We start from the raw sequence: 16,723 nt of genomic DNA on the forward strand, positions 1-16,723 counted from the left end.
GCTGGGCGGTTAAGAAAAGAGAGTTGGTACCAATAATAGGAAGCAGGGGAACAGTCGGAGCGATAGCTCCAAAGTCAGCAAAATGAGTAAGGGGTTGTGGACATCAATGGATCCGTCCTCTCTTGCTATTTTGCGCGATATCCTGCATCCACTACAAAAATTGGTAGCCCCTAAACACTCTTTGACTCCACTATAAGAGGATCACGCCACTTTAAAATGAAGGTAGGGAAATCTGTCTCGATAGTGTGCTTTTTCAGGTTTGAGATGTAGAGTATGGAGCCGCTCTTTGAATAGCGATCAGTGAAGGTTTTGGTAAGAGTGTGTGGTCCTGGTTGCCTGCTTGTATGGTTCAGAGATTCGTGGTTAAGGTATGGTTATTGAGAATTAGGAGAGTTCCCACACTTTCAAACGTTTTCCCTGTTCTTGATACTTTCCTTGTTCGAGGACAAACAAGGATCTAAGTCTGGGGAAATTGATATATGGTGTTTTTGACACCATTGTGTATATGCTTTCTAACTTGTTTCCAGTATTTTCTCGAGTTAGTCTAGTCCTTTTAGAGTCATTTCAGGTATGGAGTAGACTGAAGAGCTGAAGGAAGAAACGTGAAGAAAGGAGCAAGAATTGGAGTTTCTCCCCGCGGAACAATCGAGCGGAGCAGTCTGAAGGTTGATCCCACAAAGAACAGCCAGACGATTGTTCCCGACATTTATGGAAGTTTCCATCCTTATCTTTATTTTGTTGACTACGCTAGTTTTGCAAGAGACCTAGACCTATTCTTGGATAATTGCTATTGTAAGGGAGACAGCTCCTCTTCTCGACAGAGAAGATCATCCTGAACCCTATTGATTTATCTTTGGATTTATATGCAGTATTATTCAATTATCATGTCTGGTTCATCTTGTGTTATGGCCGAGTAGTCGGCTAGCTTGTCTAGGGTTTTAGGGTGTTAATCGCAAGGCTAAACATAAATAAGCGACACTATTGTGTCTTCGTTCATCCCGGCTCTTAATTCTAGCTCTAACCTGATCACTTACTGCTAGATCTTAGGTTTAATCTGCTCATTAACCGTGAAGTAGGTTGCTTGATGATTAATGGATGAGCCGCACATCTCTAGTCAGCGAAAGTAGATACTAGAGTGCTCGATGAACCTATCAGACTTGATCTCTATTGCTTGTAATCGATCCTTGATCCAAACGACATTTTAGGCATCAAGGTCGAACCGCAAAGGGAACAACACCACGACAGTGTGCTGTTCTACCTGAGTGATCTGTGTTCTAGATTGTGCTTCAAGGAGCTTGAATAAATGTTTGGTTAAGCTTTGACACCCAATCAGAAACCCTAGATCGGCTTATCTTTAATATTGAATTTTAATTATCTGAATCATTTACTTTACTTGCATGTCACCACTTAATTCAAACCCCCACTTTGAGTTTTAGCTAAGTTGAAAACTTATAAGAATAAAGTGTAGACTGGTCCTCTGGATTGAATCTCAAATACTACAATTACCACTGTTAACTTGACAGTAGGAAAGGTTCAGTTTTAGTGTATCAGCAATCTATCTCCACGACTCTCAAGGTTGAACTGATGTCTCATAAGTCTGGCGTAAGTGTCAACTGAAATATCCTCTCCATGGTTGTGTGTATCAGACATGTCTGATTCCACCTTTGGTACTAGTCTGCCTCGGTTTGTAGCTTCGTCGACCGATTTATGTCTATGAATGTCGGTTGATTTGTTGTTGCGTCTGTCGATCGATGCTGATGCTTCTGGTCGACGGGCGATGTATCTCTGAATCTCCACTATCTCCCTCTGTATTGCTTCTGTCTTAGAAGTCAAAGAGCTCATGGTAAGGTCCATTGGGAAATAGATTTCATCACATCTCCTATCAAGCCTCTCTTCTGTAGTTTTTAGAGTTCTGTAGATCTCTTCTACCACCTGATCAATCTCTGCTCTGGTGTGAAAATCTGGTTGAGACTTCATCGAATGTGACTGTTGTGGGTCGTCGTCGATCGATGTTGAATTGTGTCTGTCGATCGACGCTGGTGCGGTTGCTTCGGCTGCACGCTGTGTTTGGATCCTGGCGATGTCTTGCCTCATCTCCTCCATGCATGTAGTCAACCAACTGATGCTATCATTCAGTGGGTAGTAGACTCCATCAAGCTTCATCTGGAAATCACCTTCATTTTTTCTTGGGCTCCACAGACTCAGTAGAACATCTCATTCATCTCGTCCTTGGTGTAGATCTCTGGTACCAGCTTGGTATGTGTGAATGAGCTAGCATGTTCTGGAAGACATATGTAGACGTGCTCATCTCTCAAAGCTCTTTCCATTAGCTATATGATATCATCCTTGGACACATGGATGATGTGTCCATCCACATCTCTTGCATATCCCTGATCATCTCTGTAGACTCCATACTCATCTTTTTCTTCCCAGTAGAATCTCCTATTTCCATAAAGGTCATAAGCTCTTATGCCGAATTCTGGATGTCTGTCGATCGATGAAGGGATGTCAACGTCGATCGACGGTCGAGTAGGATGTCGATACTTCTGCTTGAAGCGATTGTCTATGCCACCAGCTGTGTCATAGAACTCATTTGTAACTCTCTGCTGATGTGCTGGGACGGTGCGTTGTTGCATGAAGAGATTGTCTACTCCATTAGCCATCTGAAGAATGTCTGCAATGTCCTCTCTGGATACTTGCAGTCCATGTCCATCTATTACTCTTGCATAACCATCTGAGTCCATGAAAATACCTAACTCATCCTGTATTAGATACTGATTATCAAAATTTGGGTTTTTTCTTACACTGGATGGTGGTTTTGGATGGATGTCGATCGATGATGGACGTTTGTCGTCGATCGATTTGTGGTTGGCTATGTCGATCGATCCTTGTATTTCTCTGTCAATCGCTGCGCGTCTGTCTGCTTCTCTTATTCGACTAAAACGAGTTCCTTTCCCAGAGGCTTCTGCTCGGTGTTGATCTGCTTCATCACGTCTTTGCATATTGAGAAGTTCCTCATATGTGAAACCTTCATAAAGTTCATCTGTTCCTTGCTCATGTACTGCTGTTTCTACTGCATAACTTTCGTGACGGTGATCATCTGCCCAACTGCCAATCGAGTAGTCCCCTTCTCGTGGACGATCGACTCTAGTGTCAATCGATGGGTAATAGATAGTGTCGGCCGATGCTTGTTTTTGGCTTGTCTGATGAAGATGAGTGTCGATCGATGGTGAGACGGTTCTGTCAATCGACGGCGTATTCCTTTTCCATGAGGAATGATGTAGAAGTCTGTCTTCCTCATCAAGAATGGCTCTGTGCTCTATTGCTCGTTCCTCCTCATAATCTTTATCATACTCCTCTGTGTGCATGGTGTCTGTTGGGGTTAAAAACGGACACGACGAAGTTAACATCCAAATATTCGTAAAAATTAACATGAACGTTTTTACGAAAAGTATTCTTCGTAAAGATTACTTTTACGAAAAGTCTTGCAGTGAAATATTGCGTTAATCTTGGTTCATTCATCGAAACTAAAGAACACGTTCACGAAACGTAGGAAAAAGATGCAAACAAGGTCGCCGCGTAACGACCGACTCACGAACAAGCCAGTCGCTACGTAGCGACCGACCCGAGAATGAGTCGGTCACTACGTAGCGACCTATCCGCAACGAGTCGGTCGCTACGTAGCGACCGACCAAGCCATTCGTTTGGTCGCTACGTAGCCACCGATCCATCGCGGACCCGGTCGCTACGTAGTGACCGAACTGTCTCGGACATCGATCAACGGGTACAACCCAAATCCATGCATTCTCGTATGTTCCTCAATGCTAGCTCCCATGTACCGCAGTCATATCATTTCTCACCCCCGTCGATTGGAGTTATCATGTAAACTTTACGATAAAAATCGCGGAAAGTTCATTCTTATCGATAAAAATCGTGATAAACGTTTCGAATCGAAAGACGGCCCAAATAGGTCTAAAACACGATTAGAAACCCACTTACGATTTTTTAAGGAAAAGCCCATAGATACTATGGTGGTTTATACTTGGTCCGCAAGAAAGGATAAATGTCAAAATTTCGCAGATAAATGGTAAGTTTCCGCGGATAATCATGAAAATCGGGAAAATGGAATATCTTCATTTTCGAGTTATGACGGCTTAAGGGCAGGAAGGGAAAAGCTCAAACCGACCTTGGAGGGAGTATATAAGGAGTTCTAGGCGAGAGGCACAAAGGGAGAACTTTTTCAGAGAAAACTTAGCACTTAGAGCAATTAGGCAGCTTTCCGTTTTTGTTATTTCGAGCTGGGACTCGACTAGGTTCTGCAGTCTTAGGTTATTAGAACTAGGGAACTCGCCGACAGCTCTCGTAGCCGAGGCTCCTACCTTGTTGTAAACGCTCATACGCAAATTCGAAATAAGACTTCTTTTTGCTCTCTTTTTACGATTTCTTATCTTTCTCGTCTTTATTTCGTGTTCTGATTGCTTGGCGTGTGGTTTAGCAGATATCCGGGACCTCTGGGAAATTAGGGTTTTCCTAACTTTCCTAATTTAAACGGAAATCGACAGTACGAATTTCGGTTCCCCCAGTTTGGCGCTAAAAGGAGGGGGGGGGTACGGATCAATCTAACTCTCAGCCCAAAACGCCATATCAGATATGACGATTAACAATCGAAAGAACATAGGAGACTCGACCTATACGAACGTCATCTCTTTTAAGGGGAGAGCAACGGTCAACCAGACCAAACCTTGCAACAACCTCCTTGTCATCGAGTTGACGATCCAGAACATCGATGTCGCGAGAATCCTAATCGATACTGGAAGCTCGGATAATATTATTTCCAAAAAAACCCTCGAAAAGATGAAGATTGACACGTCCAAAATCGCGGAAAACCCTAGCCCGCTAATAGGACTCTCAGGGGAGACCACTTTGGCTCTCGGGTCAATTAACCTCATAGTCAAAGCTGGAACTACGGAAAAAATCACAGAGTTCCTAGTTGTCGATAGACCTGCGTCATACAACGTAATCATGGGCACACTGTTGGGGTCAAAAACGGTTAAGACGAAGTTAACGTCCAAATCTCCGAAGAAGAAAAACGTAGAAAAATTCTTCGACAAATACTTTTTCGAAATAGATTCTTCTTTACGAAAAACCTTTGCGGAAGAAACGCGAATCATCGGACAGGAGCTCGAGAAGGATCGTTACGCGGCGACCAAACGCGTGCTCCGCTCGGTCGCTACGTAGCGACCGAGTTCGAGCCAAAGCTCAATCGCTATGTAGCGACCAAATGCCCATTCTGCTCGGTCGCTACGTAGGGACCGAGCTTGAGACGGAGTTTGGTCGCTACGTAGTGACCGAGCTTCAGCCGGAGCTCGGTCGCTACGTAGCGACCGAGCTCGAACCAAAGTTCGGTCGCTACGTAGCAACCGAGCTCTTCCGAAACATCGATACGACAACAGTCCATGCATTCTCGTCTACCCTTCGATGCTATCTCCCGAATACCGTAGCGAACCCATCTCACATTCCCCGCCATTTCTAAGTTATCAATCAAACTTTACCGTTAAAACCGCCGAAAGTTCATTCTTTATCGAAAGAAGCCGTAAAAAATGCTTCGAGTCGGAAGACGGCCCAAAGGAACCTAAGACATGACTTGAGGCCCGACTTATGATTTCTTAACCAACAGTCCGTAAACCGCATGTTGGTTTATGCTTGGTTCGCAAGGAAAGATAAATGTCAAGTTTCCGCGGATAAATACGAAATTTGGAAGATAATTACGAAGATCAGACAAAATGGAATATCTCTATTTTTATGCTATGACGGCTTAAGGGTAGAAGAGGAAAAGCGTAAGCCGACCTTGGAGCCAGTATATAAGGGGTCCTAGGCGAGAGGCATAGAGAGGAATTTTCAGAGCAAACTTAGCACTTAGAGCAATTTTAGGCAATTTTCCGTTTTTGTTATTCGAGCTACGACTCAACTAGGTTTAGCCGTCTTAGGGTTGCTAGAACTAGGAATCTCGCCGACAGCTCTCGGAGCCCAAGCACTTACCTTGTTGTAAACGCTCAAACGCAGATTCGGAATAAGACTTCTATTTGCTCTCTTCTTACGATTTTTATACTTTATCGTTGTCATTATCGTGTTCTGATTTGCTTGGCGTATGGTATTAGCAGATATCCGGGACCTCTGGGAAATTAGGATTTTTTCTAGTTTCCTTATTTAAACGGAAATCAACAGTGCGAATTTCGGTTCCCACAGTTTGGTGCTAGAAGGAGGGGGATACACGGATCAATCTAACTCTCGACCACATCGCGCTCAACCAGACATGTCAACTGACGACACGGATAACGTGCAGACTCCTCTCAACGGAGGCAGCGGCACTGATCTCCACACTCCTGCAGCGAACATATCCGCGGCCAACGCACCAGCCAACGCCGCGGCGCTCGAGGAGTTCAAAAAGATGTTCGCCACCTACGAAAAAAGGTCGGAAGAACAGGATAAGCTCGTGAGCACCTTGACCAAACAAGTTGAAACTTTAACGGCAAGGACTCGAGCAATCCGCCCCCGTGGAACCACTAAAGTCCGCGGGAAAAGACTCGACTTTGCGACCCCACTCGACAGGCCTGGAGCCGCCCAGGAACGACCTTCGGGTCAAAACCCTAGCGAGAAGTCTCCTGTCGAAAGGGGAAACTCCGAAAGCCCTCCGCCTCCCGCGAAGGCTTCAGAGGACAACGGAGTCGAGCAAGTCGACCTGGATCCTAGCAATGTCTCCAATAATACTGATGAGGACGCCGGCAGACATCCAAGAAGGACCAAAAGCCGATTCACTCGGGAAAGCTCTCCGTTCGACAAACCAATGACAGAAGAGGAGGAAATCCTCTATTGGAATAAACAGGAAGAGCTGGCTGAAAAAACTGAGCTCACTCGCAGTAAACGCCGACAAGCGCGGAAACCTGCTGACGAGACGTCGGATATACGCGATCTTCGCGACTATATCACCAAGACTGCGGCAGAAGCAAGAGCCGTAAAATCTCAAATCCATCATACTACGAGCGCGGCCGCCGAGATCGACAAACTGCTGGAAGGGGCTCGGAAGACCCCTTTCACCGCTCGCATCTCAGATACGAGGGTATCCGATCCAAGAAAAATCAAAGTACCGAAATATGATGGTACAACCGATCCGAGAGCGCACTTTCAGGCTTTCCACATCACGATGGGAAGAGCGAGGCTGAAGGACGGCGAGAGAGATGCCGGCTACTGCCGTATGTTCGTCGAGAATCTAGAAGGAGCAGCCCTCGAATGGTTCGCGCGCCTTAAACGAAACTCTTTCTGGAGTTTCCGACAGCTCGCATCGGAATTTCTCAAGCAATACTCTATGTTCATAGATCGAGAAACTTCCGATGTCGATCTCTGGAGTCTGTCCCAGAGGGAAGAGGAACCCCTTCGCGAGTTCATCAGCCGGTTCAAGTTGGTGATGTCCAGGGTCAGCGGGATAAGCGACAAGGTGGCCATCGACGCGCTCAGGAAGGTGCTCTGGTACAAGTCGAAATTCAGAAAATGGATATCCCTCGAAAAGCCGCGGATGATCCAAGACGTCCTCCACAAGGCGACGGACTACATCATGATCGAGGAAGAAACGAAAATCTTATCGCAGAAGCATAAGTCGGCGAGATCGTCCTCGAAAGATGTAGACCCGAAAACAAGGAAGAAGAACCCTCGTAACGACAAGTATGTCCATCACGAGGGGGAAAAACTCCAAGGAGCACATAATTACGCGATCTGCTCAGACCAGGGCCGAAGCACGGGTAATACGTGGACTCGCAACCAAGGATATGACGAAAACACCTTCTGCGAGTTCCACCAATCCCGAGGACACTCCACGACTAACTGCAAGGTCTAGGGAGCGAGGCTGGCCGCGAAGCTACTAGCCGGAGAACTCTCGGAAGTAACCAGCGTGAAGGATCTCATCCTCGAGACCGATCGCCCCCCGAAGCTGGACAGAAATCTTCCCGCGGAGAGATCTCCCCAAAGAAACCAATCCGGAGATAAACGCGGCAGGAGGCCAGACGACAAGGGGAACGATAACAATCGTCGTAGAGTCAACATGATCATCGGAGGATCGCAATTCTGCAACGATAGGGTCTCCGCCATCAAGGCTTACCAGCGGAAGGCGGAGTCGAACGCAAACTGGCCTACATGGTCTCCTACCAAAGATGATCAGAACTGCTCAATCACCTTCACAAAGGAGGAAGCCAGCGGGATCGATCAGCCTCACTGCGATCCGCTCGTTATAGACCTCGTCATACGTGATCTGGAAGTCGGAAGAGTACTCATTGACACAGGGAGCACGGTAAATGTAATCTTCCGCGACACTCTTAATCGGATGAGCATTGAACTCGGAGAAGTAACTCCAACTCCGAAACCGCTCACAAGCTTTTCTGGCGAAGTATCGATGAGCCTCGGATCAATTCAGCTACCTGTCATGGCCAAGGAGGTCACAAAAATCGTAGAGTTCGCGGTAGGCGATCATCCTGCCATCTACAACGTGATCATGGGAACCCCGTGGCTCAACGCTATGCAAGCCGTTCCATCGACGTACCACTTGGGCGTCAAATTCCCGACCCCAAACGGAGTCGCAGCTATCTGGGGATGTCAGAAACAGTCGCGACTGTGCTTCCTCGCAGAACACAAGTTAAGACAGATGGCAGCCTCTGCAACGGCAAATCGCAAACGCACGAAGATCGATAAATCTTCGACCAACAACGTTTTGAGAAAAGACGATTTCACATCGTCTAGCGACGTAGACGCTTCGGGTGTCGAAACTCGACATGAGGCCGGAGCCGACACTACAATTCAACCGGAACATCCGGAAGAGAACACTGACCCTGCCACGATCATCTCGATCAAGGCGGTCAGCACGGCGACAACCGCCGAGTAAAAACACTCGCGGCATAAAACAGAACTACGAGATGGCTTGATCCTCGAAAGGGATACGTAGGCAGCTCGTCGAAGGACGAGTTCAGCTATCCCCCTCTCTAAAAGGGGGGGGGGGAGTGGGTGCGTATACTCGTATACTACCACATAGAAAAAATTGCGTTATTGTAATCGAATTCTATCAAGATTTCGAAATTTTTTTACGAAATATGCGTCGCTCTTTTTAAGACAAAATCGCAAAACAATCTCACTTCAACAATATACGTATAGTCTTCGAAATAACTGTGAGACGTCGCCAAGTTAAAAATTGAGATGATACGAACAAATTGTCGGAACGCGACCACTACAAATCTTACACTCCGTTCGTCGATTGGCCCCGACGAACACATCAGCCGTCTTAAACAAACGCAACCTGATCACTCTTTTGATCTTCAAACGCCCAACACAAGGACGAAAGCGCGCTACAAAAAAAAATCCGAAATTTTTGTCTAGCACTTCTAGTTGGCTTAAAAATTGTCTCTGGAAAGATGCTCGATTCGTACCATACAAGTCGTATAAGCCGAGAACCTATCGCGGACTTTAAATCGGTACGAATCAGGTAGAAATCGCAACAGGAAAACCGATAGCCGGTTAGTCACCGCACAAACCTTAAAACCGAGAGTAAACCTAGGTCTTGACCTAAACCCATCGCATTGGTCTCAAACATCTCAAAGACATGATATCTAAACGATACGAGATTCCTAAAACATGTCTCTTCGTTCATAACTCAACGTTCCCGAAAAATCGTAAATGATTTTTACGAAAACTCACGTCTCGAACGAACTAAAAGATTGAACGCCTCAACGAAGATAAATATGAGACGACAACTCATGTTCACTTCAAACCCACTCTAAACAAAGTAACCCAAACAGACATCCATTATATAAACCGCATAGCGGTAGGGGTTCAAGGCCACACTCGGCCAGATATATATGAACAAAGGCCACACTCGGCCGCTAAATACTAGATAAAGGGAAAAACTCCTTCCCGTCAAAACGCTCACAGGTCAAAGTTAAAACTCCCGAACAAGGAAACTCCGAATGCATCCGTGGGAAAGTTCACTTCCTCGTCGTCACCGGCAAAATCAGTCGTAGTTTCATGCCACCCTTCATTAACTCCATCTCCCTCTCGAAAACATAGTCATCTTCCTGCGTCTTCCAAAGGCTCCCGACAGAGCCGCGACACTCACGGAAGTTGCCCAGCGAGTTGAAAGCACCCTTAAGATTCCCGTACTTAACCTGGAATTGAGAAGCGCGAGTCTTCATCACCTCGACAATTTCCCTCTTGCCCTTCCGTTCCGCCCTGCGAACAACCCTGGCATGATCACGAACGAGTTGGGCGTCTCGCGCCAACATCTCGTCTCGCATGCGAGCAAGATCCTTTTCCGCCTTCTCCGCTTTAAAGCGATAGATCATGGCCTCTCTGTGGCTCGCCTCAATGGCCGATCCAAGCAAGTTCAAACCCTGTAAAATCGATTGACACGTTATAAGCAAAAAATAATAATAACGATCGTCAGCATTCTTAAAATTTATACCCCGTTAATGATGCGAGATCCTTTCGCAACAACTTTCGGCCTCCCTGACTCACTCGTGGCCTGAGGAGCGTCAAAGCCTGACGGAAGACCAGCGAAGAAATCATCGAAGTCCGGAATAGGGACCTCGCTCGTACCACTTCCATCGCCAAAAGCAAGGTTCGGAACCCATCCTGGAAGAATGCAATCGTCCACCGAAAACTCCAGATCGCCGAGATCAATATCTTTCCCCTTCGAAGAATTTGGCCACGTCACAATAGTGGGAGCGGCGTTGGGACCGGCGTTGGGACCTTGGTCTTCAGGCTCGGAATCACTCCTTGTTTCTCCGCCCAAAGCAGGACCAGGATGCACAAACCTCAACGCCTTTCGAACTCTCTTCGGCGTAGAAGAAGTCAAGAAAAAAGGACCATTCCTGAGCAGATCCCTCATCACAATAATGTCCTCAGGAAACGGAGAAAGAGGGTTGATAAAGGGACGATCGTTCGGCAACCTCCGAAACAGTGGGATACAACTCTCCTCAACGGACGCTGCGTCTACACGAACGAAGAAGAAAAACTTCCTCCACGAGTTGAAGTTAGAAGTTAACCCCTTTACCACTGACATGAAGTTCCGAGGAACCAGCCTGTACGTGTTCATTTCCCTGATGATCTGTAATCGAAGAAGCACTTCGAAGTGATCAACGGTGAGTGAAAGACCATGCTCGTAGCTCAGGACCAGGATCCCTATGAGGTGCTGGATTCCAAGAGGATTCAGTTGGCTTATCGCCACCCCGAAGCGACCCAACACACGGACGATGATCTTGGGGATCGGAAACCATAAACGTCAACACACTACAAATGCCTCGTAACAAGTAAAGAAGCCCTCCGGGGGACTACTAGCGCACTCACCTTGACAAGGAACCCTGAACTACTCGGTGCACCTGCCTCCACTGGGCGATGGTTCATGATCGGGAACGATTTTTCTATGGGAGGCGTGATCGAACCGTAACACGCCACCCACCATGCCTCGTTCTCGGCGGGGACTACCGAATGAGGAACAAATTCCATCTTCGGCACTCGAAGCTCTTCAGAAACATTCGCGGGCAAAGACCCTTTCTTCAAACTCCTCTTCTTACTCGACATCTCGTGTTTTTCTTTTTCTTTAAAATCAAGGAGGAAATGACAGAGAGAAAGAGAAAGAACTTTTCAAGAAAAACCTCTCTATGAGAATGAGTAAGTGTGAAGGTTGTGAAGAAGTTACCTCCCTTCTTATAGGCATGAGAAATTACTATTTACTTGCGGATTTTTGGACACGAACTTCGCCCAAATACACCAATCTCGTCCAATGTGCTGGGGGGCTAACTGTTGGGGTCAAAAACGGTTACGACGAAGTTAACGTCCAACCCCCGAAGAAGAAAAACGTAGAAAAATTCTTCGACAAATACTTTTTCGAAATAGATTCTTCTTTACGAAAAACATTTGCGGAAGAAACGCGAATCATTGGACAAGAGCTCGAGAAGGATCGTTACGCGGCGACCAAACGTGTGCTCCGCTCGGTCGCTACGTAGCGACCGAGTTCGAGCCAAAGCTCAGTCGCTACATAGCGACCAAACTCCCATTCCGCTCGGTCGCTACGTAGCGACCGAACTCGAGTAGAAGCTCGGTCGCTACGTAGCGACCGAGCTCGTACCAAAGTTCGGTCGCTACGTAGCGACCGAGCTCTTCCGAAACGTCGATACGACATCATTTCATGCATTCTCGTCTACCCTTCGATGCTATCTCCCGAATACCGTAGCGAACCCATCTCACATTCCCCGCCATTTCGAAGTTATCAATCAAACTTTACCGTTAAAACCGCGGAAAGTTCATTCTTTATCGAAAGAAGCCATAATAAACGCTTCGAGTCGGAAGACGGCCCAATGGGACCTAAGACATGACTCGAGGCCCGACTTACGATTTCTTAACCAACAGGCCGTAAACCGCATGTCGGTTTACGCTTGGTTCGCAAGGGAAGATAAATGTCAAGTTTCCGCGGATAAATACGAAATTTGGAAGATAATTACGAAGATCAGACAAAATGGAATATCTCCATTTTATGCTATGGCGGCTTAAGGGCAGAAGAGGAAAAGCGTAAACCGACCTTGGAGCCAGTATATAAGGGGTTCTAGGCGAGAGGCATAGAGAGGAATTTTCAGAGCAAACTTAGCACTTAGAGCAATTTTAGGCAATTTTCCGTTTTTGTTATTCGAGCTGCGACTCAACTAGGTTTAGCCATCTTAGGGTTGCTAGAACTAAGAATCTCGCCGACAGCTCTCGGAGCCCAGGCACTTACCTTGTTGTAAACGCTCAAACGCAGATTCGAAATAAGACTTCTATTTGCTCTCTTCTTACGATTTTTATACTTTATCGTTGTCATTATCGTGTTCTGATTTGCTTGGCGTATGGTATTAGCAGATATCCGGGACCTCTGGGAAATTAGGGTTTTTCCTAGTTTCCTTATTTAAACGGAAATCGACAGTGCGAATTTCGGTTCCCACACACACCATGGATGAATCTTATGCAGGCAATTCCATCGACGTACCATCTTTGCCTCAAGTTCTCAACCCCTCGCGGAATCGAGATGATCTGGGGAAACTCGAGGGTATCACAAGTCTGCTTCGCCGCAGAACTAAAACGAAAAAAATCAGATTCCGAGACCACTCCTAGGAAAAAGTTGGCCTCCGACAAAAAAGCCCAAGAACAAGATTCGGTAGATCTCTTCTGGCAATTGCGGAAAGCCGAGATTCTTGAAGAAAAGCGCGAGCCAACCTGCGAACCCGTAGTATCAGTATGTCTTGACGAACCATTCCCCGAATGATGCATCGAGATCGGAGCCAACCTCCATGAACCTTTAAGGACTAAGCTCATAGCTTGTCTATAAAAGAATCTTCACGCGTTGGCCTGGGCTGCGGAAGACATGCCAGGGATTGACATCAACATAACCTGCCACGAGCTGAATATCGATCCAACCGTCAAACCAGTCAAACAGAAAAGACGAAAGTTGGGACCCGAGCGCGCTACTGCGGTCAACAACGAAGTCGAAAAACTTCTTAAAGTCGGATCGATAACAGAAGTGAGATACCCAGACTGGCTCGCCAACCCTATAGTGGTCAAGAAGAAAAACGGAAAGTGGCGAGTCTTTGTTGACTTCACTGGCCTTAACAAAGCCTGTCCAAAAGATAGCTTCCCCTTGCCACACATCGATCGATTGGTCGAAGAAACAGCGGGAAACGAACTTTTATCCTTCATGGATGCTTTCTCGGGTTACAATTAAATTATGATGAACCCTGACGATCGTGAAAAAACTGCATTTATTACAGATTGCGGAAGTTACTGCTACAAGGTGATGCCCTTTGGCCTCAGAAACGCCGGCGCAACTTATCAACGACTCGTGAACCGGAGGTTCTCAGAACAACTCGGTAAAACTATGGAGATCTATATCGACGACATGCTCGTCAAATCCCTCCATGCGGAAGATCACGTGTCTCATCTTGAGGAATGTTTCGCGCGACTGAACTTGCACAACATGAAGCTTAACCCGGCAAAATGTAGATTCGCCATAGCATCGGGGGAATTCCTTGGGTAACCTAGTCACGTACCGCGGTATCGAAGCTAATCCAAAACAGATCGATGCACTGATCAAGATGGCTTCGCCCAAAAACAAGCGGGAAGTACTGAGATTAACCGGGAGAGTCGCAGCACTTAACCGATTCATCTCACGATCAACGGACAAATGCTTACATTTCTACGATATCCTACGGGGGAACAAAAAATTCAAGTGGTCAGAAGAGTGCGAAAACGCTTTTCAACAGCTGAAACGCTACTTGGGCACTCCTCCGGTTCTAGCAAAACCCGTCGAAGGAGAACCCTTGTTCTTATATATCGCAGTATCGACAACGGCTGTAAATGGCGTCCTGATCAGAGAAGAGCGCGGTGACTAGAAACCCATCTTTTACGTAAGCAAAACATTGCTAGATGCTGAGTCACGGTATCCGCTAATGGAAAAATTAGCATACGCAGTTGTAACATCGGCACGAAAGCTCAGACTGTATTTCCAATCCCACACGATCGTCATCCTCACGACCTTCCCTCTGCGGACGATTTTGCATAGTTCGAGCCAGTCGGGAAGACTAGCCAAATGGGCAGTCGAGTTAAGTGAGTACGATATAGAATACCGACAAAGAACGAGTGCAAAATCCCAAGTACTCGCAGACTTTTTGGTAGAGCTACCGACGGGAACCATGACTAACAAGGAACCAAATTCAACGTGGGTCCTTCACGTCGACGGATCTTCGTCTATGCAAGGATCAGGCATCGGAATTCGCCTCACGTCACCGACCAATGAAATCCTAGAACAATCGTTTAGGCTAGAATTCCACGCATCCAACAACGAGGCCGAATACGAAGCGCTAATTGCAGGGCTACGATTTGCTCATGGATTGAAGATACGCAACATCCACGCCTACTGTGATTCTCAGCTAGTCGCAAGTCAATATAGCGGAGAATACGAAGCAAGGGATGAAAGAATGGATGCATATCTCAAACTGGTCTGAAACCTAGCTCAGAATTTCGACTGTTTTTCTCTCACGCGAATCACCCGCTCCGAAAATGTCCATGCCGATGCTCTCGCGGCCCTGGCGTCAAGTTCAGACCCAGGTCTTAAAAGAGTAATTCCGGTTGAATTCGTCGAACACCCGAGTATCAGACCACCAGTTATTATCAACCTCATCGGGGATTAAGACGACGATGTAGAGGAGATCGTGGTACGGCCAGAAGAGAGATCAGAACAATCCGACTATGGCTGTGACACGCCATGGCTAGAAACGATTCGAGCCTACATCATCAACGGAAAATTACCCCCCAAAAAATGGGCAGCCCGCAAAATCCAGACCCAAGCCGCGCGTTACGTGACGGTCGACGGGAAAATGTACAAGTGGAAATTTTCCGGACCGCTCATGACGTGTTTGGAAGGAGAAAAGGCGAGAAAAGGAATGGAAGAAGTCTATTCTGGATCCTGCGGAAACCATTCCGCTGGAAGGTCACTCGCGGTGAAAATCAAACGCCACGGATACTACTAGCCAACGATGATCGGAGATTGTAAGAAATTCGCACGAAAATGCGAAAAACGCCAAAGGCATGCTCCGACAATCCGACAATCGGACAACCAGCATAAGTTCTTTCTTCCATCACGTCGCCATACCCTTTTATGCGCTGGGCCATGGACATCGTCGGACCCCTTCACAATTCAAAGCAAAAACGTTTTCTCTTAGTCCTCACTGATTTCTTCTCAAAGTGGGTAGAGGCAGAATCATACGCAAGTATAAAAGATGTCCAGGTCGAAAATTTTGTATGTAAAAACATTATCTGTAGACATGGAGATCCTTACGAGATCGTGACTGACAACGGATCACAGTTCATCTCCACCCGGTTCAAAGCATTCTGCGAAGAATGGATGATACGATTAAACAAGTCAACTCCCAGATATCCACAATGCAATGGTCAAGCTGAGACAATCAATAAGACCGTTCTAGACGGACTTAAGAAACGCCTAGACGCTAAAAAAGGCAGGTGGGCGGAGGAACTTTAGGGAGTCCTCTGGTCACATTGCACGACCCCAAGATGAGCAACAGGAGAAACGCCTTTCGCCCTCGTATACGGGACAGAATGCATGATTCCAGAGGAAGTCGAATTTCCCGGAGTTCGAAGAAGATTACTGCATGAACGAGAAGAGCTCAACAACGCCATGCTCCTAGACAATCTCAACCTCATCGACGAAAACCGGGATCGAGCGCTCGTCCGAATTCAAAATAATCAACACGCAGCCGCAAAATACTATAACTCAAACGTTCCAAATCGCCGATTCAACGAAGGAGACTTAGTTCTGCGCAAAGTCTCCCAAAACACCGCTGAACGAAAAGCGGGAAAACTTGGAGCAAACTGGGAAGGACACTACAAGATCATAAAAGTTGTCCGACCAGGTTCCTACGAGATAGCCAACATGCAAGGCATAAAAATTCCAAGAACTTTGAATGCAATGCATCTCAAAAAATGCATAGGCAGTTTGTCGAAAGACATATTCAGCTGTCCCTCTCTCTAAAAAAGGGGGAGCGGGTATGTATACTCGTATACTCCCAAGTTCAAAACATCTGACATAGCACTCGATATTTTTGAAACTTTTCTAACGCAATCACAAAACCGCACGATCATCTTTGAT

This window comes from Brassica napus, chromosome C4 (genome assembly GCF_020379485.1).
Source record: "Brassica napus cultivar Da-Ae chromosome C4, Da-Ae, whole genome shotgun sequence".
NCBI lineage: Eukaryota > Viridiplantae > Streptophyta > Magnoliopsida > Brassicales > Brassicaceae > Brassica > Brassica napus.